This window comes from Poecilia latipinna, unplaced genomic scaffold (assembly GCF_001443285.1).
Source record: "Poecilia latipinna isolate Pla-1442-1.1 unplaced genomic scaffold, P_latipinna-1.0 Scaffold100, whole genome shotgun sequence".
Lineage (NCBI taxonomy): Eukaryota > Metazoa > Chordata > Actinopteri > Cyprinodontiformes > Poeciliidae > Poecilia > Poecilia latipinna.
Genome location: NW_015112716.1, coordinates 46647 through 70514, shown reverse-complemented (window position 1 = coordinate 70514; position 23868 = coordinate 46647). Strand labels below are relative to the sequence as shown.

The window sequence follows — 23868 nt, the reverse complement described above, 5'->3', positions numbered from 1 at the left end:
CTCAACAAGTCTTAATGACATGCTAGCAATAGACACAGAGGGTTGCTGAAATGAGGCAAACTGCAAAATAACACAACTCGACGATTTGTTCTGACTGACTTAATCCCGAACCAAATAAGCTCCATTTGAATTGAAAACAGGCGCATTAACTGTAATAAAAAAGTATTTTACGCTTTCGTATGAAAGCACACGTACGTTTAATAAAGGCACACAGTCGTAAACAGACACACACACACACACACACACTGAGTATCTTTCTCAGTTGGCTGCTGACCTTGGCTCAGAAGCTGCTATGATTGCCCATCTCCCGGTGGTCTGAGTGTCGTGTGTGTGTGTGTGTGTGTGTGTGTGTGTGTGCGGTTTATGTCTGTGCTTCTCCTGTACGGTCCTGAAGGCCTGTTGGTGTCCTTGCCTGGTGTTGTAGTCCATCTGTCCAGGCTGTCAGCCAACCAGACCTCTCTGCTTACTTTTGTCATTTCATCATGATTGCTGTTAAAATCGTGGATGGAAATGATTGTTTGCATCACTGAAAATGTACTCCTGAACTTTACTGGTTTGTTTTTTTTTTATGATGCAACAAAAGGATAATATTTTATTTCATGACAAAATGTGCTCACAAATTTCACATGCAAGTGTTTTCACTAGCAAGGGAAGACTTGAATGATTTATTTTGCACTTTATGAAAATTGTTATTCACCTCTGACTCCGCATAATTGATTTTAAAGTAAAATACTGAGGTTTTTTTTTTTTTTTTTATAAATAGCTGAAAAACCAACAATTTGTTAATCAGGACTAAGGTTAAATAACTCTGAAGTTCAACGTTTTGTCAGATTTTGTTTTGTCAAAAAATATGAGGAAAGATTTTCAAAATTTAAAAATTTTTCTGGCTTTCCAGCTCTAAGCTGTCTTTCATTACATATTTTATGAACACAGGTGATGTGGCACTGTTTGTGAAAAAGGATTTCACTATTATTTTAAAACAGGGGAGTTTACATTTATCTAGTATTAGTGAATACTCTGATTACTGCGATTAGCATTACTTTGATTTATCTTCGCTTCAGACATCCTTACTCTAACATGGAGATTTTCAAAAGGCTCACAATGTTCCTGAGTCCATTAAGTTATATAACAGAACAATTAAAAAACAGAGCAACTTTTCTGAACCTTCCTGTTACCCATTTTCAGTCTCTCTCTTTCACTCACTTCCTGAATGAACTCTAGACATGTCTGGACTTACTACACAAAATACGAGTTCCTTTTATATATTGCCTTACGTTACACATTACATTGTTAGTGTTGAACAGCCAAATTGAAATGCTTCTGTATAGGATTAATTTAAAAATTATCTTTAAAGTAATTTTCTGTGACCTAATATTACAAAAGTAGAGCAAACTACTCATTACCGTAGTTCAAGTTATTTTAACCCCTTTTTGTGTGGGGAGAGATTTAGTTTCCTCTGATTATCTATAAGTACGCTTAAGTTATAATTCTTTTGTTTCATTTCTCCAAATCGTTTCATGTTACTGACTTCAAACCCTGATAAAAAAAATAACTCTTTGCCTTTGTGTTTCATTATAACTCATTTTCTCGAACGTTCTCCTGTAAATGCAGTTAGAAATGTGGGATTCACCGATTAAGTGCCGCCGTGATTCCACAGAAACACCATCCTAACTGTGAAATACACGAATTGCTTCACCATTTTGTGGGGAACGTTTTGCAGCAGGAGGGACTGGTGCACGACACAAAATATACAGCAATGAGGAAAGAACATTGTCACAAAGTCCTTTTTTTTTTAGTCCCGTAGAAAACTTGAGAAGAGCCGAAAATGTGTATATGAGCAAGGGAGCCTAAAAAACCCAACTCAACTGCACCAGTCCAGGATGGGACGAAACTCCAGCAAGCTATTGCATGTGGAAGAAAAAACAAGTCATTCAGTTTAATGAGCAATTTACTCAAATACTAAGTGAATGTGTTTTGATGTATGAGTGGAAAGAAAGCTGAGGAAATATTTTTCAGAAATGTCCCAAATTATTTTGGCATCTGGCAAGTAGAAATAATCTTTGCAATTCTAAATTACTCGAAACATGAAACGTTTAGTGAGACTGTGAGGGGAAAAAAAGGGGTTGTGTGTGGGTTTTTAGACGGCTTATTTAAATATACAAAATATGCATGCCTAATAAAGACGTTAAAAACAATAAATGCAGCAAAGAGATCCATCAGCCTGACACATGGCAGCTTGTTATCCAATAGCTCTTTGCGAATCCTCTTGTTGATATCTGTTGTCAATGAAATTGCGTCATATTTGGCATATTTGTTGTGAAGGAAGGTGGCGAAATAAACTGGAGAGATGAAATCTAAATATGGTTATGGTCTGATGTGTGTGTCCACGCAACAAAAACCCTACTTCATCCATTGAGTTAGGTTTCCTTTTGTAGATGGGATGATTCATAGGTCAGAGTTAAGTGGCTTAAACTCCCAAACGCCTCTGAAAAAAAGTCATTTACAACGACCGCACAGAAAAGGAGTGAAAATCCAGCCAACGTTCAAACAGACAGTTTAAAACACAAAACAAAATCTAAAGCTGCTGAAGGCTTTGGCACAATAATTTAAGTTTTCCCCCAACCCCCCTGCAAAATATCGACGTTATGAAGCTTAACCTGCCACAGGTTTACAAGCAGTTCCAAGTTATTTTCACTTTTCTTTAAGTGCAACATTGTCCTTCGGCAATAACGCCAACTTATGGATCGTAGACACAGAAATACTAAAAAAAAAAAAAAAAAAACCATAAATAGGAAGAAGAAGCGACTGGAAGATGCAGCAAAGGGAAGAGTGAAGCCAGGAGTTGGGACAGAAGAAAAGCAATGAAGAGGGAGGTATGTTGGGTTTTATGTGAAGCTGACCTAGATAGACAGAGAGGATTGGACACACTTTGTGTCTAGAGAGAGACGCTGTCGCAGCTGCTGTGGACAGCGTGTATGTGAGGACTATGTGGCTATTTATATAGTGTATGTTTAAAGAGTATCTGTTTTGCTCTTCTGTATTTTAATCAGTTTAAGGCATAAGAAAGGTCACACCGAATAAAAACCTCAGGTGTTTTCAATCAGGTGCGTCTTTGTGAAGAAGAATCTTGAAAGTTTGTTTTAGCAATTTCAGTTAAAATGTGAAACTTGCAGACTCGATACACATTTTCCACCAAAATGAACATAAATTTCCCCACTGGGGGCAGTAAAGGTCAATAACAATGACAATGTCTGTCCACTCTTCCCCATTGATGTGCAAGCCTCAACCTGGACCCAGCATAATATTTCTCTCTTTAAACATGAGCTTGTAATATGTTACATGCTTCATAGCCTCCTGTCATTAACCTCATGTGTTTGGGTGCATTTCACAACTTCTAACTTATAATATGTAACGCACTGCAGCAATCAACGTTTACAAGAAGGCCTGTGGGTGGAGGATTACCAGAAAAGTGACGGTTGAGAACCATTAAAAGAATGAGAAGCAGAGATACACACACAACACATAAAAAACATTAATGCCTTGGGATAATTGCAAAGAAAATCAACTGTTTATTTACAGAAACTGCCTCGCTTTCAAGTAGGTGACGAGATAAGCTGCTGGTAAAACAGGCCGCTGGAAAACAAAAGTTAAAAGCTTTTGCAATTTTAATCTGTTAAGATGAGTGGAATACAATTTGGTTCATTTCATACTGAATGGGACCAATCAGGAAAATGGATGCTTATGAAAAATAAAACACGTGGAAGTAAGTTTGTTACTACCAGAATTACCTTTACATTTTCAGATTACATGATTTGTCGCAAAATAAAATCAGATGTTGACAGTGACTCAGTACTTGAGAAGTTATTTTGCCAAATGCTTTTGTACTCGAGTCATTTTTCTGGATGTTTACCTTTTACTTATACCTTAGTAACATTACACTGAAGCAGTGCTACTCCTGCTTAAAGTACAATGTCTGCCTATTCTGAAAACCTGTGGGGAAATGGTTTTAGTATGACCTTCATCAATTCCCAATATAACATGGAAATGTGTCCAGGATATGCTGCACACAACTGATTACTCAGAAAAACTGACATTCGCAGCAATATCTCAGGAGCAAAGCTGAACTCTTGGTTTTTCTACCAGCTTTTGAAATCACAGTAAGCACCATTTTGGCCATAATCTGGAAGCGGAAAGAATATATTACCATAAACCATCTGTGACTAGCTGCTCTTTACTGATTTTTCTTTTGACTCCTCTGACAAAAATCATGTAGAGTTCTACAAGCACTACAGGAGAGAGCTTAAAACACAAGCTTTACCGCTCGCATTTCCTTTTCTACGCTCTTTGAATTTCCTGTCTTATTCCCAAATCTAAATTATTAACCAATCGTACGTCAGAAACTCAAGCGAGCAGGAAGTTCAGCATGGTCAAAAATGCCCATCGGCTCCTGTACGTTGCTCCACGGGGAACATTCAGAGGAGAGGAGAGGATACAACTATGCGGAAAACGGTGACGCATAATGGGGTAGTGATCTTAATATTTCAACAGGAAACATGAGTGACGCCTTGTTATTTTTTTATTTTTTCTAGAAATCTATCCTACTTTTTATTTATTTTTTTTTTTTGCATTCTCCTGTATCTGGTTTTCTCATTTTCCGCTCAGGGTTACTGGGGAACAGTCATTAGCGTCATGGCGACAGACTTTACTTTGAGTGCAAACACATGGTTTTCTTGTAGCCTGATATGCAAATGAAATCAGAGGGTCGACAGCTGGGTCAGGCAGGACAGAGTACACGCAACGATGCACAAGAGCACAGACTCACGAAAAGAGGTTTCTTTTTGGATTTCTGGAAAGCTAATGGAGTTGGTCCAGGTCTGGTTCCCACTCTGAGGTTTTTACAGGGAAGACATTCTGCACTTGGATCATTAGTGTCTGACTGTCAGTAATTGTATATGCGTGTGTGTATCATAATCCCCGCATAAGGAATTCACATTAGTACGTGTTTGCTGTTTTTGTAGTTGGCGTTTCATATAGTGCCTTGCAAAACTATTCAAACCGCAAGGACTCAGCGTGACTAATCCACTGATTTCCTGTGATGTATCCTCCAGAAAGTCAATGCATTTTTGTGAAGTGAAAGGAATGATTTGGCTTGATATATATACACATACAAAGGAAAAATCTAAAAAGTTTGGCATGCATTAGCATTCAGATGCACTAAGTCATACTTGCAGAATTACCTTTGTAGCAATAACAGCTGTAAGTCTTTATGTTTTGGCATGTAGAGACTGGATTTTTTTTTTTTTTTTGTCCTTGCAAAATCTTTGAAGTTCTTTCAGATTGGACAAGAGTGTCTGTGATCACCCATGTTCAGGTCTTGCCAGAAATTATAAGTTGTTACTTAAGGCTGTACTTTGACTGGACCCTACTGAACGTGTTTTAAATTCAACTGTTCTGTTGAAGCTCTCGCTATATATATGTTTAGAGAAGTCATCATGCTGGAAGCTGGTGCTTTGTCTCAGTGTCCAGTTTTATTTGCAGCGTCTAATTGTTTTATTTGGGATTAGTGGGTTGTCCTGTGTGTAGTTGCTATTATCTTCCCACAAACTCTGACCAGCTTCCATTTTGCTGCTGTTGAAAGGATCAGCTCTATCAGAAGGAGGAGATGGACATCCACAACTTTATTTCTGATCTGCCATAATATAAATGCAGCATTTCTATGCTGTATGTACAATCCTGCACCAGTTTGTGTTTGGTATATCAAAAAGAAAATCCTAATAAAACACTCTTAAGTTTGTGATTGGCAGGGTGGCAGGGGGATGCATACTTTTGCAGGTCCATATATATTCAAACAAACAAAGACCTTTATTCAAGTTTATTAAATCAAGATTTTCAGATTGTAACAAAGAAGGAATAAATAAAAAATGAGAGACAGAGAGGGAGACACCTGCTTTGAGTGAGTGTGTACAACTTGCCAACAGAGACTCTTTAATTCCATTACTTCCCACTTCACGAAACAAAGGCAGCTCAAAGTTTAAACACACTTGAAAACAAACACACACAAACACACACACACACAAGTTCCACCTGGACTCGTCCTCTTTTGGCTGACCATACTGTAAACTTTGCTAATCGATAATCCCATAAACACAATAACACACCTATGCTGTTGGCACAAGCATCCTCCCTTGCCAGGAGAAGCAGGCATATTCTGTTTTGTCTGCACTTCATCTATGATTTCTTTACGTCTTTCTTACTACATCGATCTTTCATGAAACCTTCTTCTCACTTTTTTTTTTTACGTCTGTGTCAGCATCGGGTTCTTGTTCTCTTATTTATAGCAGTGGTGTGTACCAGAAACTGGATCACTGGAAATCTGCTAATACAGTAAAATCCTCCAGTATTGGAAAAAAGATTCCTGTATAAATTCAACTGCAGACAGCTGGAGAAAATCTCCTTTGGAATACAGATTATAGCCTCTGCAAGTGTTTATTCTTGGACACTAAGAAAAGAAAACAGTTAATGCCTAAATTTCAGTAAAACTGAAAGAGTACTTTAATTATCAAAATGAATCTGCCAGAGGTCTGAATAATTTTAAGCTCAGTTGTATAGTAGTCCATTATATATGTTTATTTTGTAAGTAAATAACTACAATTATTTTTATTTTAGCCTAGGAACGCCTTAGCCGTGCTAATGATCTGTTTATTACTGGTCAACACTTCATCCATTCTCATGGTCTTTCTTCAATACCAACTTCTATTAATGTAAATTTGATTACTTGTTAATAATATCACTTGAATATTGTGATTAAGATCATTTCAAATTTTTGTACCTAGTATCATGTGAGATTTGCAATCTGATTGGACATAAATTAAAGTGTCTTGTGGTAACCTCTATTATCAATTGTTTCTGAATATATTAATTCAAGTTGACTGGGTCATGCTAGTTAAACTAAAAATAATTTCCAAAATGTCATATCCTAATTACGCCTGCACAGTTTGAGTCTTTTTTTTCTTTTTCTTTTTTGGGAAATAGTGGAAAAAGTAAAAGTGGACAATCGGCTCAGTTACAGAGTTTAAAGTAAAGTGCTGGGAGATGCCGCTCACAGATAATACTGTAAAAGATTTGCCGCCGCATTATATCATTTATGTCTCGTCTGTCATTTGCTTGGATGAGAACAATAGGCGGCGACAAGCTGCAGATGTCAGCAACCGAGCTGTCAGCGATGAACAATTAACTCGTGCTTAGATCTGTTGCGTTTGTAAGTTTCCAGGCCCATGCACACTCACAAGAACGCTAACTTTACAAACCTGTTGCCTTGGCAACACTGAAACAGGCTCTCTGCCATCTAGTTAACACAATGGAATTAAAGCCACGTGTGTGTGTGTGTGTGTGTGTGTGTGTGTGTGTGTGTGTGTGATGGAAACAGCAGTGAAACTGTGGCTGTGCTCTCTCCACGTGCTGCGTTGCCATTACGTTGTCTCACTGCCAAAATAGCGATCGCTTCAAGATGTATGAGAGAGACTGAAGACGGGGTAGGGGGAAAATGGCACAAAGTGTACAAAATGAGAAATAAAATAAGGCAGAGACATTCTGCTACTGCTTGCTTGACTGAAACCAAGCCCCAAGAATTCGCAGGAGGCTCACAAATCATCGGCACTGGTTTTAAAAGGCAAAGTTAACCTTCTCCAAGGAGACCATTTATAATGAGCCAGAGTGAGCTCAGTGCTGATACATAGCTTTATTACACAAGCAAGATGTTCTTATGTCCACCTCCACGACAGTTCTTTGGAAAAGAAATAAAGTTGTAAAAAAAAAAAAGAAGAAAAAAAAAAACATGGTATGCCCTATAGACGGTTGGATCTTTTTGTCAACATTCAGTGGGTTATTTATTTCCACAAAAGTTGGAAATAATTGTGTCTTAACGTAAGTTGAAAATTTTTTGAAGGTGCTTGTCTTTACTGTAAGCATTAAAATTGTATAATGACTTCACAAGTGCGACATGGGGCAGTTTTTTGTTGCACTTTTTGTTAATCTGGAATGCTTTTGCGTTATCCTGTCACCATTTTGAGAGAAAAAAAAACAACTATGTTAAAAAAAGAGCAAAATATAAATAGAACATATAAGCAAAGTCAAATGCCAGAGAATATTTAAATGTTTGCATTTCATGAAGCTGCACTGCTCATGTGGATGAAGCCTGACATCGTCCTGCTAAGATAAAAGAAAAACGGTCCCTGCAGCGTTAATAGCAACATTTGGAATCTTTAAACTTGGTAGGTAAAAGCTAAAAGTGACAAATATTTCTTAAATCATCTGAAATAAATTTGGTATAAAACTCTGCACTTATAAATTTCTTCATGGGAAATGCAGTTCCATTCATTTCTTTTTTTTTTCATTTCAGAATGCTTAAACTGTTTTGTACTAGCTGAGTGTAAAACGTGAAGCTGTCAGTGTTGGTCTTCTTTGGTGTACGGATGAAATAGACCCACATTGTTAAATGTTTAAAAGAACTACACGGGCCTTTCTAATCGTGAACTACTTAGCAAATTGTTTAGCAGATTGTTTCCAATGTTTTTGTGTACTTAAAATGACTGTCTCATGGTTTTTCAGGGGTTCCTTCTGCTGCAGCCCTTTTTTTTTTTTTTTTTTTTTTAAGTGGGCTAACGATGACGTCAAATTTAAGGCTTGTTTAGATTTGCTGGGTTTATGTTAGTAGCCAAAAACACGCACATAAAAAATATGGTGTGCCGTTCGGAAAGCTCGGGGTCTCATTTCCAGTTTTTGAAGACAACGCGGTTCTGTTGGCATCTTCAGCCCATGACCCAAGCGTGGGCTGGAGGGGTTGAAAGTGTGAAGCATCATTATCAGAGATTTAATGAGAGCAACTTTTGTAGGCCACCTTAAAGCAAATACAACTGTTTACTAGTTGAGAATGACGTATGTTGAGCTTAAGTATTTATAAAGAGTTTATACAGACACGGTTGTCCTCTTCGTAGTTAGACATTCTCAGTTCGTTAGGTCGAACCTCACTACTTTCACGTCTGGTCGGTAGAAATCAAGGCGCAGTCAAGTGGACCCGGTGCACGCTCCAGACGCAGGTGAAAGTAATTGCATAACTACCCCGGCGCGGCGCTCTTTGCAGTAAATGCAGCGCACTGTATTTTCCACTTCACTGTATCTTAGCCAAGGAAACTCGTCAAGCCTCTTGTCTTCGGAACGTGAAACACATTTTGCCCCCCGCGTTTAATTTCAGTGGCTCTGGCTTAGAGTCGATCGCACATGGCTCCTTATCTGATGCCGTTTCCGATTCAGAGCTCGACATAACCTGGGAGGTTGATACGGATCTCGTTGGCTGCCGCTCTGCTGCGTGGGCATCAAAAGTTGCGACAGGTGCTGCTCGACTCTTGAGTGATATTTAATCTGCGAACGTCTAAAATAAATACTGCTTCGTTGAGACCTTGAAGAAAATATGAACGAAGTTGCACAGCAAGTTATTTTATGTTTCTCATGTTTAAGAAAATAAATAATTGGCTTTTTAGTGAGTGTGTCACAGCTTGTTTAGGTCATCCAACACGTGGACGCTCTCGCTTTCAGGTTACATCTATACCTTTGTTTTTCTTTTTTTCTTTAAGATGCTTTACATTAAAATCCAAACTGCTAGACAGATGTATTTTTTTAAAAAGTGATAATATCAGGCTGCAAATCCTGCTAAGCTTTGATCAATAGGCCAGAATGTATGTTTTCCTACCAACAGGAGGAGTGAAAAATGAAGGCAGAAATGAGGTTTTCTGTGTGTGCGTCTGCAGGTTGTGAAGAGATGTGCTGTTCAAGCTTCGGTGTGTTTTGGATTTTTTTTCGCAGCACGTCAGTGTGCAGGTTCATAAATCTCAATCATTTAAACATGCACGACCTGGGAGCAGAAGATTTACTGATCTTTAGTGTTTGTGTCGTCATTGACTCATCGCTGCAGAATTGTAGGACACAGAAAGAGAGGTTGGGGGCATGTAATGTGGTTACTGCATGAGAAATATCGGGCATGTATATAGATTGTGCTTTGAATGGTTTGAGGATTTTTGGAGCATTTTGGAGTATTCTGTATTTTTTTTTCATGAGCTCTTTAACATTTTGGCCCGTTGTTGAGGTACAATTTAAGGTAGATATTTCTGTTGAGGTCAGGATTTTTCTACAAAACTATAAAAGAAAGAGTGGAAGAACGGAAGCTAAGATGGACGGTTACGTAAAGGAAGGATGGATTGTTTAGACTGCACGCGGAACCTTGGTTTTATCAGTTTTTATGCGTTACATGAATTCTCCGGGATGTTACAAAACGACAAACCGATTTTTGAGTAATGGGAAAGTTAAATCTTTTTCTTGCCAGGTGCATTTTTTAAAAGACAGAATCAAATGCTCATGCCTGCTAAGAAAACCCAAACTGCACTGCTGGATCTATAAATATGATTTAGTGCCCCCTGAACAAGGCTGTTAACCTCTGCTGCTTCAGTCAAGGGCAGTATTCAGGGCTGAAGCACACAAGGTACTTTCTGTGAATAAGTGTGTAAACGTGATACGTTCCGGGATCTCCGTTTCAAATCTGAGAAGATACCTGCCAGGTTTCTGTAAAACCTGAGCCTCGGAAATTCTTCATGCGCAAACGCAAAATCTGCATCCTAAAATCAAGAATCAATACAGCAAGTTAGCATGTATATCACTGTGGAGGCAGAACTGCTTGGACTTGCACATTTATCCTCCAGGTTTCTCCAGATTATCTGTACATTTTCCTTTAGTAGTGTTAAAACTGGAAAATCTGCATGTACTTGTGAGTCCCTGGCCTGTGCATTGTGTCTCTAGATTGTTGGAGGATTACACGAAGCCCCATAAATCAATCCGCTGAACGCCTATTAACCTCTGTGCTCTTCGCTGTGCTTTTAGTGCATATCAGCAGAACCATGAAATTCCGTTTCTAGCACCGAGGAGCTGCCCGGCTCATTCTGGCAAACACTCAGGGAGGGAAGATCACATGACAAAAACAGTGCTGTTCAAGTGTTTGCATTAGGAATAGAGGGAGGGAAAAAGCAGGTGCTCTTCTTTGCATCCAAGGCTTCGCAAACATCCCTTTTCCCATAATTTCCCCAGCACCTGCTTACGCCATCTTCCAACCGTTTGCACGACCCTCTCTTCTTTCCTAAAAGTAAACAACCTTATCGGCTGCCTACCTGTCCTTTCCTCGCCTCTCCTGTCCTGACAGTCATTTTGGCTCCAGGTGGCCAGCAGAGACCTCACCCTTTGGTGCCACTTATTCCTGCCAGCTGGAAGGAGATTGATGAAGTCGAGGTTCTGTGTGGCGACTCCAGCGAGGCCACTTCGGGGGACTGACGTAGTGGACAGGCCCCATCTCAGACCATCCCCTTCAACTCTGTTCCCACCTAAACACGTTTTTTGACTTCTCGCCTCATCTCCATTTTGAGCCCCGTCATATTTTCTGCCGTCTGCAGAACGTTCCGTCTTTTGATTGCCGCCACAATTAGACTCAGGCAGAAGGACAGGTGTTTGTTTTCCTTAAATATATATATATATATATATATATATATCAGACATCTCAGTCCAGAAATGTGCAGTTCTAGGCACAGCCAAGATACTGCGCAGAACCCTCAAGCTCCCAGGCCTCTGGTAGAGGACCCGAGCTCAGAGGATGAAAGAGACCACCCATGGAGGGTGAGAGGGGAATTTTTTTTTTTATATATATATATATACACACACATCTGTCCACAGGAACACGCATGTATGACCTACCCACCGTACACCTGTAAGCCACCATGTCCAGACGAACATGGTGCGTCCTCTCCGGGGAGGCGTGTCCCCGTGTCTCGTCAACCTCATGACATCACCCTCGAGTAAATCACGAGGACACGCTGTCCTACAGAGGTTCTTCCTATATAAAAGGGATGTTCATGTTGCTATGGTGACTGTCGGAAGTGTTGCATTGTTAGCAGGTGAGGTTTATCATTGACTGGGTTTATGTTTTGACCTTTCGTCGATCATAATTTAAATGATTAAAGCAGTAACTTGACTAAAAAATTTTTCTTTCCCTTTTTAACTTTACCTCAATCTTCAAATAATAACAAAACTGTTTTACTTGCACTGATTTTTGTCTGTAACGTACCGTATCGTACGCGCGCCGACTTTTGCTAAAACCCATTTGCAAACTAGCAGCAGTTCAGCATACTGGATTGTGTCGAGCACAACACTGCAAGCAGAAGAAACAAAGCCTGATATCGACGAAGGGATGGAATGTGGGAGCTGGTCAATGTGCCAGACTCAGCGGGAGTTCAGATCACAACGCTGCGTAGATAGTTAACGAGAAGCCAAGAGACAAAAACATCCACTGGAAGACGGTGTAATTTAGGCACCTTGTACACACACGGGGTACGCAGCGGAGCCAATCAAAACAAGTCGATGAGATATAAACTTACAAATCACTAGTGCAGGACTACACACGCAGCTGCACAAACATCAAAGAGAAAGTTCGTACAGGAAGTTGAAATGGAGAGAGCTAAACATAAACGGAGAGAAACACTCTGTAAGCCTTGGTGAGAAAGAGAACATTTCCAATACCATATAGTTAAAATCCCTACATTTTTTTTTATTTTTATAATACATCTGGCAGATTTAGATTTAAAAAGATTTAGTCGACCAGGAAGTTTGTTTCCGAGTGGAAACGTAAGCGGGCATATCTAAGAAATAACGCCATGGACGTTTTTGTGAGATTTAAAGATGTTTCACCTGAACCGAAGAAATCTTTTGGATGAGAGGTGAAACAAATTCAAGAAAAAAAAAGAAAGAAAGAAAGTCCTTCTGCTTAAGCACTTCTTGTGGATGACTGAGAATCTCAGGCAGCATATTTGCATAAAGTCTTTTTTCCTGAGACAATGCTTTGTCAGGGCAGCAGCACATGTTGGCGTGTATATGCCTGCATGCGTCTTTCAGAAACAAATGTCCTTTCACAGACGTTCATTGTCCTTGACGTACACAACTAAATTACCCACGAGTAAATTATGGGTGCTAGCAATAAACTCAAAATAAACATTGTGCTGTTTTTCGGTGTCACACAGAGACATGAGTACAACAAAGTTGTAATTCTTTCAGTGGTTCATCGTGCTGTACGTGCTACAAAATCACCAGAAAGGCACTAAAAAAATGTGTCCACACACAGACTTATGACACAGCATGCACACACTTTTCCTGCGCTTGCTCTCTGGCTGACTCACTAAAAACAAAGGCCTGTTCTGATGCCTTTTTAAGAAAAAGTCTAGTTGTCAGCACCATACTACTTCTCTTGGTCACTTCACGTTCAAAACAAAAAAAAGAAAAAAAAAGAAAAATGTAGGAAAGAAAAGGAAAATCTTGTACAAGCTGAATCTGACAGATCACTGCAAGTCAGAGTAGCACCTTTTTTTTCTTTTTTCTTTTTTGTTGCAGAGGTCAACACCTGGTCATGGTGGTAATAAAAACACTTCAAAATCTAGATTGATATTTCTTCTGATTTTACTTCTGCCAAAATATCTTATTTTATGTGTTAATCCATCTGAATACATGTAAGTGAAGTTATTCATCAAACATCACAGGACAAACACATTTCCCTCTTGTTTTGCTGCGTTCTCCGGAAACTTTTGCGTACAGTCAGAAAAGGGAAGCCCTGCACACATGAGACAATGGAAACTCACAACCGGGAATTACGCAGTTTTGCCTTCTCAACGTGGGGATTTCTACTGGGAAACTGGCGCAAAGCACGTGGCGAGAGGTGCAATCGCGTGCCGAGCTTAGCATGAAATCGCCATCGAGCTTAATATGGAAGCGTCGGGATGGCGCTCGGGTGTCGGTGCGATAAAAAGACATAAGCAGCCACAGCAGGAGCAGCATGAATGATCAGAGAAAGAGAAAACAGCAAGCTTGTCAGATTATATAAAATGAGTCAGCTGATACTGATCAGCTCAGACTGTCTGCAGCTTCTGTGTTCTACAGAAACTGGAGCGATGCGCTGCAGCTTTAATTGCCCTCCCTCTTGCTTTGTTCCCCCTCCAACATCTTTGCGCATCTTTTAATTTTTATTTTTTTTATTTTTTATTTATTACTCAGAACATTTCGTCCAACCAGCTGATCTCTCAACAACTGGCCTCCTGGACCATCTGTAGTGTTTGCAAAGTCGTCACATTCATTTTGTACTGAACAGGAATTGGGTGAATGATGTAGAATTGTGCATTTTAAATGGACCATTTAAGTGAAAATAAATGTGTTACATAAAGCTTATGTACTTGAGATTTTGGAGCAGGTTTCTGATCACTTTTTCCAAATATTTTCTGTCTGATTTCCTAAAAGTAGACAGATTTTAAGCGCTCTCTCTCTCTATCTGCATCGCAGAACATTGGTCGTACAATTCTTAAAAAGTTTAGAAAACATTTACAGTGCATCGTCTTCACTCCTTTGTAGGACATGTTGTAGATCTATAGCTTTCTCTGCGAGAAGAGCACCATTACATTCGCTTTTTTTGTCTGCATACAGGGGCGTCAAACTCCAGCCGGGCAGGTGTCCTGCAACCTTTAGATACGTCTCCGCTTCAACACATCTGATTCAAATGGCTGAATAACTTCCTCAGCATGCAGTCGAGTTATACACACAGTCCTGCTAACGCCAATTCAGGTGTGGTGAAGCAGAGTCGTACCTAAAGGTTGCTTTCCCTCAACAACCAGAGTTTGACGCCTGCAGTCTAATATGGAAGATCGTTTATAATTAGCTGAGTGAAATGTAAAATTTGAGAGAGAGAAAAAAAAAGCTCTGATTTGCTGATGTGTGTTAAATTGTTACGTCATTTATTTCTGCTTGTTATCATAATGGAGCCTTAGAAGCCTTTCTGTGAACAATTACAAAGTATTTATATCGAGATCAGAGGTGACGTCACACCATGTGGGTGAGACATGAGTCAGAGCTAAACAGCTCTGCGGTTAAACGGAGTTTCATTAATAATTTGTAAATGAAGACGGCGTGATGACAGAGTTGACATTATAACCTGTTTTTAGTATAAAAAAAATCAGCAATTAGCACGATTACCACTGTAAGCATTACTAACAGCAGTCGAGAGCTTTTCATGTAGAGTTTGTAGCGCTTTACGACGAATTAGAGATTTTGTGAGCAATTTTCATGACTTTTCATGACTCAAGCTTAAAGAGGAAAAAAATGGAACTAGTTAACGGCTATTTTCTACAGTGCAACTCTGACGTTGCAGGGTGAAAGAGGCAACATGGCATTATGGAAAAACACAGAAAATACTCGGTAGGTTTTAAAATCCCATTCAAACTCTGCCTACTAAAGATATACTGGGACAAATAGGTGACAAATGTCTTTTATGCCTACATCTAATTTGATTTATACACCCAAGATATCAAAGCTTATTTAGACAAATGAAGTAATCATGACAAATACATATCTGGTTTTAGTATCATCCAATAGGAATACAGCAATTTTATGTAACCCCTAACATTCTTCAGTTCAAAACCAACAGTGAAATGATTTTTTTATTTTTTTTTTACAATATTCTTCATATATCGTTTTACTAGGCTGCGTTCACTTTCTAAGCTCTAAGTTGTAGATTCTGGTTTGGGCCCGTTAAATGACACAATGTAGCAGCTTTCCGTTGCACAGTTGGAGGCTCATCAGGAACACATCTTAGCCTTAGTTCTTTTCTGTTTGTTAGTTTGTTTGTTTTTTGACCCAACATTTTATTGAATATCCATAATGGGATCTAGTGGGCACAGTACTCAACTAAATGTGCATTGCATCATTGTAGCCAAGCAATCTCCATTTCAGGCTATCAGACCCTGCCATTTTGTCAAAGCTCATGGTGTCTTTGACATATTCACAAGATGTTCTTTGGCATCAGTGCCCTGACGCACCAACCATAGCAGCGTATAATTCCTTTTAAGCAAATACCTATCAGACACACACAGACATGTTTCCTCGCTGACTATCTCCCCCCACCCCCCTCCTTGATACACCATTAGCTGCAGCGTTTTCATAGGATTTCTTTGTCTTCTATCTATTTTTGGTTATTTCACAGTCTTGTTTAGCCTACAGCCATCGCTCTCAGATCTGAGAGCTTCCAGCTGTCACTTCCTTTCACAATGTACTGTCAGTTTAATTGAATCTCCTATGTGCAAACATCAGGAATGCTTTAGATTCAATTTAACAGAGACTAGTTTCAAATGGTTCTTTATTCAAATGAGTTTATTTGTGTCAATCTCTAGATTTGATGATGCTGTTTTGACAGACTTTTAAAAGTACAGCTGTGTTTATCCACATGTATGACAGTGTGAGAGACTCATGTAGCTTGGAAATAAACGGCAGCGCATTGCAGGACTTCAGAATCATCTTGGAGGTTCACAGCTTTTCTAAAAGAAAAATTCGCAAGTCTAAAAAATTGAATCTGACAACTGAAGGATAGCACATTTTATCCATTTCCACCTTGATCAATAGTTGTTATATCTTTCTGTTTTCCTTCTGTCTGCCTCTGTTTTTCCTATCCTGTCAATTAAAATGCACTTAAAAGATAAGTTGGCAACCACTCCTACTTTACACATTATTTTTATTATTATTATTATTATTATTATTATTTATTATTATTATTTCAAATTTCTCTTATTTGAAGCTCAGTGTGTCTTTTTATAGCTTCCGGATCGCAGTTTAAACAGTGCTACTATGGTAACAGCAGGGGAGTGGGTGTTAGCAGCTAATCCTGTTTGGGTGTCATGGTGACATTGGTAAGGCACCCAGCAGAAGAGCTACACCAGCTTCCTTTGCTTTAATCATATTTCATCAGTGAGGATTTACTAGGTTAGAGGGTAAGGTGCTACGTTTTCCCACAAATCCAGTGTCACTTAAAGTGCTCACAGTTTAATTCCACTGTACACACAACTCCTCGGTGTCAACATAGGAACACAGACCTTTTATTATAAACCTTTTGCACGCCTGCTGTGTTATTCTTAAGCAGAATTTTCACCTCTGCAGATGCATACAATCACTAAAAACAGGCTTTGACTCTTGGCTGTGCAGGTGTATATCAGCCATAGAAATTCATTTTCAGAAAAAAAAAAAAAAAATCTAAATATCAATACATCAAAGTTGCAGCTTTATAACCCTGAATTATTTAGTTCATTTCCCTTGTATCTGACTCCTTCAGAACTAAAAAAGCACAACAAACTGGATTGATATTTAGATTTTGTGGACCCATAATTTAATCTAGCTTTTCTGAAGTCAACCTTTTGTTGAGGTTTTAAAAATTATGTTTGAAATAACATATTGCTGTCATGAAGGTTGCTATGATAAAGTATATTTCACAATATCGTAATTAGTGCATACCTCCAATTTTGCTTTGGTTGTTGGCATGCAATTCTTGGTAAGCAAGTCCTTAACTATTAAAACTGAGCAGAGAAACACAAAATGATACAAAATGAGCTGGACTGCTGAAATTGAGTTTCTATGCAGTAAAAAGTACAAAAGAACTACATCTTGTAAATGAGAACACTTTATAGTTGGAGTTGTGTTGGTTTCCTGTCAATGGAAGAAGCATGCCAGAGACAGAAGCTGCTTTATGGCTGCGCCATCTTTTCTATATGGCCGACTTCCTCTGAGGTGACTGATTGGTGGGCTGTTAAACTTCTTTCTCTTTTCTTTTTAAGGATGTTGAATCTAATGCTGTTTCTAATTTTTTTTTTTTTTTTGTGAATCATTCATCTGAATCTTCGAAGGGGTCCCGGCTTCAGCATATCTGATTCCAATGAATGCTGGATTTAAGGTCTTAGTGACCCAGTCATGCAAATCAGGTGACACTGCATGAAAGTTACATTGCTGAAACTAACCAACAAAATGACCTACGATGTATGGTTACACAAAGTAGAAAGCTGATTTAATCCATTAATAACAGTTGAATTTATAGAGGTCTGAGAAACATGCATTTGAGCTAATGAATTAAATTGTCCATAAAACCCTGGGTTGCATTTTTGGGCATGGAAACAGATTGCGTGTCACATGAAAAAACATGGCCACAACTGTCAGTATTTTCTTGTTGTATTTCTGTTTCTACATTTGCCTTGTATTGTGCTCCGGTCTCGCTCCGGTGGACACTAACCAGAGGGGGAAATGATGGAGCAATTCTTAACAGACTCACATTTACAGGCATGGCTGTTTCAGCACACCGTGGGGAGATAGAGTGGTGTGTTTGGCTCTGATACGAGCAATTCACTGTGGACGGAGAGGGAATCAAAGGGAGACACGCAAAGAAAGAGGGGGTTGATGTTTTCTTTCATTTGTTGACTTGAAATCATATTTCCCTCTCAGAACTTGCAGGACTTATTGTTTCAGAGGTGATTAATCCATTCTGAATGGGGAGTTTTAGCAGATCAGGGCTTCCATGTCCCTAAAGATTTACTTAAACTCAACCTAAAGATATTAGGTTTCTATCATTTTGCCATTTTTCTTGTGTAACTTATCAAACCAGATTTTTTCTTCTTATGCAGATCTTTTAGTCTCTACACAAATGTGGTTATCATCACATATCAGGCTCTTTTGTCATTGTATTCATACCTTTGTCTAAGCAGCTCAGATTTGTAAGCTTCAAGTTTCAGATGGTTTCTTACTTTCAAGTGTCGGAAAAATTAGGAGCGTCTTAAAGAGACAGGGTCCCAATTTCAAGACGTCAAAGTGCAAATTCAAATTTCTTTTAAGTTGTTTTTTTTATATATATAAATAAATATAACAACTGAAGGTGTAGTTACTTGATTGTGGTATAAAACTGCAGTATGCGCCTGGAAAATACATAATGCTCCTTTTAAATAAATTCTGTATTAAATAACTTTGGGTCATTCCAGGACAAAATAAGCAAAATCTAGGACCAGTTCCAATTCCTCACATAAATCTTTATTATGCTTTGCAAAAATACTATTTGACTTTCTAATGGAGTAGATATAGCTTATGACTTTCTGCAAAAATTTACAACTGTTTTTTATTTCTACATTTTACATGATTGTTCAGAAAAAGCTGAAAACTTTTGAATTCATAACCCTCAGAAGTTGTGTGTTTTAGACAGACTTGATGTCATTTATTAGATGTCAGGACGTTAAAAACATTAATTAAACATATCTGATGCCCACTTGTGAGTCTACTAATCTTATTTCATAATGTTTTTTTGTTTTTTTTACAGTTTTGTCTTTAATTATGGTATTTTAGAGTTCCGTGTCAGCATACTATCACATGTAGTATTTTGTCAATCTTCGCCACCTTTCAGTCTGTCTTAGCCATAACTGTAAGACTGATTAAAGAAAGATGCTGGATGACTCATATGTACACACATTAGTCATGCACTGAGTAAGAGTATAGTAATCTATCCATTGTGACAGTTTTAGAATCAGCAACACTGATCTCTATGTAAAACACTGATCTGTGTGTTTGTCATTTCGCTTAGTCTTCATCCTTCACTTTGCTTGTGACTCACCTGCGTGCTCAAAGGGGCGTCTGTATGAGAGGACAAAGACAAATTCCTAATTCAGGACCGTGGTGGCGTGCATGTCCGCGTTTCCTGCATCCGTCTCCCTGCGTGGTGATGCAGCAAAGTTGTGATTAGTCAGACGCAGCAGAATGCAGAGCTGGAGAGGTAGTTTGTTACAACTGAAAAGACAAAAGGGAAAATGTTAGCAGGGACGAAGGAATGAGGAAAATGAGAGGAGGAAAGATCTATTGCTCTTTATTTTTATCAGTCTTTTTTTTTTTACAGTATCTCGGTATCTCCCGCTTTCTTGCCATCCTTTTCTTTCAAAGGTACACGTAATCTCGCTTCAGACAAATGCAAACATCCACAGACATGCCTATTTGCACATACATACACCATCTGATCATGTGCGATGATTTATAAGCCTATATGCTTTTTCTTCTCAGATTACTTTATTTTCCTGTACTTCAGGTGTCTCTTGCTCTCCTGAGGTAAAACGTAATACTTTATTCCAGTCTTTTGCAGCCCCCAAATAAGAATCTCTAAATATTTCAATACACCTTCCCATCAGCTCTGATTAGCTTTGCTCGTCCATTTTTTTTTTCTATTTACTGAATTCAAGAGCATAACTATTTAGAAAGACAGCTGCTGAAAATATATCCAGAGTTCCAACTCGGGAGACTACAAGAACATAGCCTAACTTTAAGAGACTTTTTTTTTTATCTGTCCTTAACAAAAGGTTCTGCAGATAGATGAGTGTTCTTCTTCTTCAGTGTCTATGAAAAGCTGATGGGTCCGTGTCCTCAGTGAAGGGCAAAGTGTTAAAATGAAGAAATTAGATTTCTTCTTTATGGCTGTTAGATGTGATAAACTCTGAAGAGGATTGCTAAGAGCTCAGAAATTCACAGATGATTTGCTACAGCAATTCTTTTGAGTGACCTCCTCAAATATATATATAGAAAAAAATATTATAAAGAAGTGTAGTGTTAAATTCAAATATTTCAAACTTAGTAAAATATATATAAAAAAATCAAATACAGCTGTAAGTTTTTTTTTTTTGTTCCATCATATTGTACATATGTCGAAAACAGAGGAAGTTTTTAAATTAGCGGATTGACGTGTCAGCGTAAACTGGGTGTCCAGGACTCACTGAAACTGCTGCTCTGTTAACACAAGTTGGATCACACCAAGGTATCAATGTGTTGTACATCTAAAGTTTGAGCATTTAGTAATAAGTACAGATTTATCGATTTTCAAAATGACTATATTCAGTGCAGCTCTTAGCCTTGAAGACACCGACATGCTCTATTGCAGCTCCTTGATTTTGGTACAATTAAAGATGTTTGTGGAACAAACTTCAAGACTTGCATGCCATCACTTTGAACTCAGTGTTAGACTTTCATGCCTTTACTTGGCACTTGATTTGAGAGTCGGTCTATGTACTAATCTGGCTACTATACTAGCCCTTGAAATTGGACACCATCAACCAACTGTAGCACCAGAGTAATATTGACCTGGTTTTAGATCAAAGCACCATTTATAAGCTAAACCTAAATACAGTTGAAAATCTATGGCAAAACTGAACTTGAGAACATTTCAAACAGTATTTGCAAATCAGACTATTGAGTACAAATATGACCATTTAGCACAATCAACTGGTGGCATATGATTCTGTGATTGGGAAAACCTAACAGGCGCAAATGTATAATTTCATAACAGTATAGGAATTGTGTTGTTAGCACATACAGCAGACGCACAATAGGAACTCTAGATGCTGACAGAACAGTAGTAATTAGGTCTATGTGCTGTGGATATTCTTGGTACAGTACTGATCAGTGTCATCTGTCTTTGTGTGGGAAAAAAAAAATCTGCTGTTGTTGCCGTAGCCCAGTTTCTATGGAAACCTGTCGGCACCCATCCTGGTCTCTATGGTAACTTCATGTTGGCACCCACAGAGATTGAGAGAAAGAAAGATGAGAAAAAGAAGGACAGTAGGTGACAAACAAAAGTGAGGGAGTGGGTCAAACAGTGGAGTTGATGGAAAAATGAGGAGGAGATAAGGACTTACTGGCAAGACGTGAAGAATATGAAAAAGTGTAAAGATTGATAAAGTTTAACGACACTCCAGATTTGTTTGTAACCAACAAATCTGAGTGTATTGTCACATTTCTCTTTTTTTTTTTTTTTTTTTTTTTTTTTTTTTTTTTAAACTTGGATTTTGTGACGTTACAGCCTCACATGGGTTGGAAGACTTGGCTGGAGATGCAGGGTACAGCTTGAACAGGCTGCCGGTCCATTACAGAGCAACACAGATACCCACAGGACAGGCAACCATGCACACACACACACACCACCACACCTGAGAGCAATTTACAGTAATCAGTTAACCTAACACCAAGCGGAGGGCTGTGATCCTCTGCACATTTGTCCCGAGTTCGATTCCCCATCTCTGGCTGTTTGCTGCAGGTTTTCTCCTTCGCCCTCTAACTGTCCCATCTGGAATTTGCACAAGCGCGAGTCAAATGTCGCAGCAACAACCCACTGGTTTGTTTATCGGTTAATCAATGGCTGCGTCTTCGTTGGGACAGATGGGTGGGTGAATGTGGTTCTAGTAGTGCAAAAAGTTTTGAGTGGAAAGTATTTAGTTTTATGCTTCTGTCTGCATTAATCATTCATCTACAGTTGCTGAATTTGTGGACAGGTTTCACCTGACAACATCCCAACCTAGTTTTTGATTCGCTTAGAAATTAAATAAGGTAATAGGAGCGACAGGATTCAACGTTCCACTAAATGCGTCATACAGAACTTTACAAGCTGGGAGTGCAACACAGGAAGCCAGGGAAAATACAGAGTGGACGATATGGAGCAGTGATCACTCCAGTGAGGAGAGATCAGAGAGGTGTATAAATAATCAGAGAGGGAACGCTGGAACAGTAGACCAGAGCTGATTAGCTAACGGGTTGCAAGAGTGAGGGGAGAGAGCAGAAGGCAGACTGAGAACGGAGAGAAAGAGAGAGAATATGGCACAAGAGGTTGATGGAAAGTAAGGGGATCTAAAAACAGAAAAAACTAAGCACAAGATATAACAACCTAACTATAATAACGTAAAGAACAACAATATAAAAACTAGAGAGAACAGATAAATGAACTACAAACCCACAAAACCCCAAACCAACCCTGGATCCTGACTAAATGCATTTTATCTCATGTTTAAACCCACATAATAACCATATTTCGACACGCCAACATACATAGAAAGACGAGAAGCAGTATGACAGCAGCTTACAGTGTGATAAAGCCTTGCAGAGGGCGAAAACCTAAAATTAAATTCAGCCCAAGGAAATGTCTTTTCTATAAGGCTGTGGCGTTTCCTGTACTCCTTTTGATGCATTCCAGGGCATCGAAACATATTCACATTAGTCAAAAATGAGATGAAAGTCTATTTTTATTTTAAAATATCTATGCGTTGCATGGTGACATCCAATTCCAACACAGTACGTGTTTGTGTGTGTGTGAGAGAGAGAGAGAGAGAGAGAGAGACAGAGAGTCACCAGTAGCTGTTTCAAATCCACCGCTGCTCTGTGCAGCACACAAATAGAGACGCTCTTCAGAACGACAATGGTTGAGAAAATTAAATGTTCACCAGCTGGCTGAGACAACAAAAGGCCAAACGCTCACAGTGCTCAATGTAACAAGAGCAGAAAGTATTTTATATACCAGGGTGGAAACCGAAAGTCAAGCCTGCTCACTAAAGTGCATCGGGTTTATTTTGCATCCAGGTTTAGAATACACTTTTGGAGATAAAGTGATACATGGATTTTTTTCCCCCCCCTTTCTAAAATGAATTAAATCGAGTTGTGACAAGCAGTGCTGTACCTTCACCAGGTGCTGAATTCTCCCACAGGTATGCAGAAAGATAAGAACCTAAGACTCAGTTTGTCATAGGTGAGTAAGCCAGCACTCCTGTTGATAATCCTGCACTATCGCTCTGCGTTCTTTTGAAAAATATTTCTTTGACATCAAATCAATTAATAGGCTCTTCATAGATATTCTCAGCTGGAAATGCAAGATCAGAACCTTGCCAACATCGTGGATAATTTTTTCTCCACAATTGTTAAAAAGTGAAACATAAAACAGATTTGAACTGAGATGATGAAATGCAGTCCAGACTGCAAAGTCAAACGCGAAACGTTTTTCTTCCAAGTTATGATGACCAGAAGTATTTCTGTTTGCTGGAATGCAATTCTTAAAAGCGTTTCTATATTTTCTTGTGAATTACCGTATTTTCCGCACTATAAGGCGCACCTTCAATAAATGGCCTATTTTATGACTTTTTTCAT

General features: G+C 38.8%; 1 protein-coding gene and 1 long non-coding RNA gene across 17 annotated transcripts in view; one reads left to right on the top strand and one right to left on the bottom strand.

Moving 5' to 3' along the window:
* Positions 1–23868, top strand: part of LOC106943542 (voltage-dependent L-type calcium channel subunit alpha-1C-like) — a 138942-nt gene that overhangs the window by 73463 nt on the left and 41611 nt on the right. The gene's annotated exons all lie outside the window — the stretch shown is intronic.
* Positions 1–23868, bottom strand: part of LOC106943620 (uncharacterized) — a 116263-nt gene that overhangs the window by 77061 nt on the left and 15334 nt on the right. For 3 of the 4 annotated variants that reach the window (XR_001423968.1, XR_001423966.1, XR_001423964.1), the window contains exon 2: positions 19535–19632. This is a non-coding gene — a long non-coding RNA (uncharacterized LOC106943620). Of the gene's footprint in view, positions 1–19534; positions 19708–23868 lie in introns of all 4 variants that reach the window. The other variant, XR_001423965.1, reaches the window with a different exon arrangement.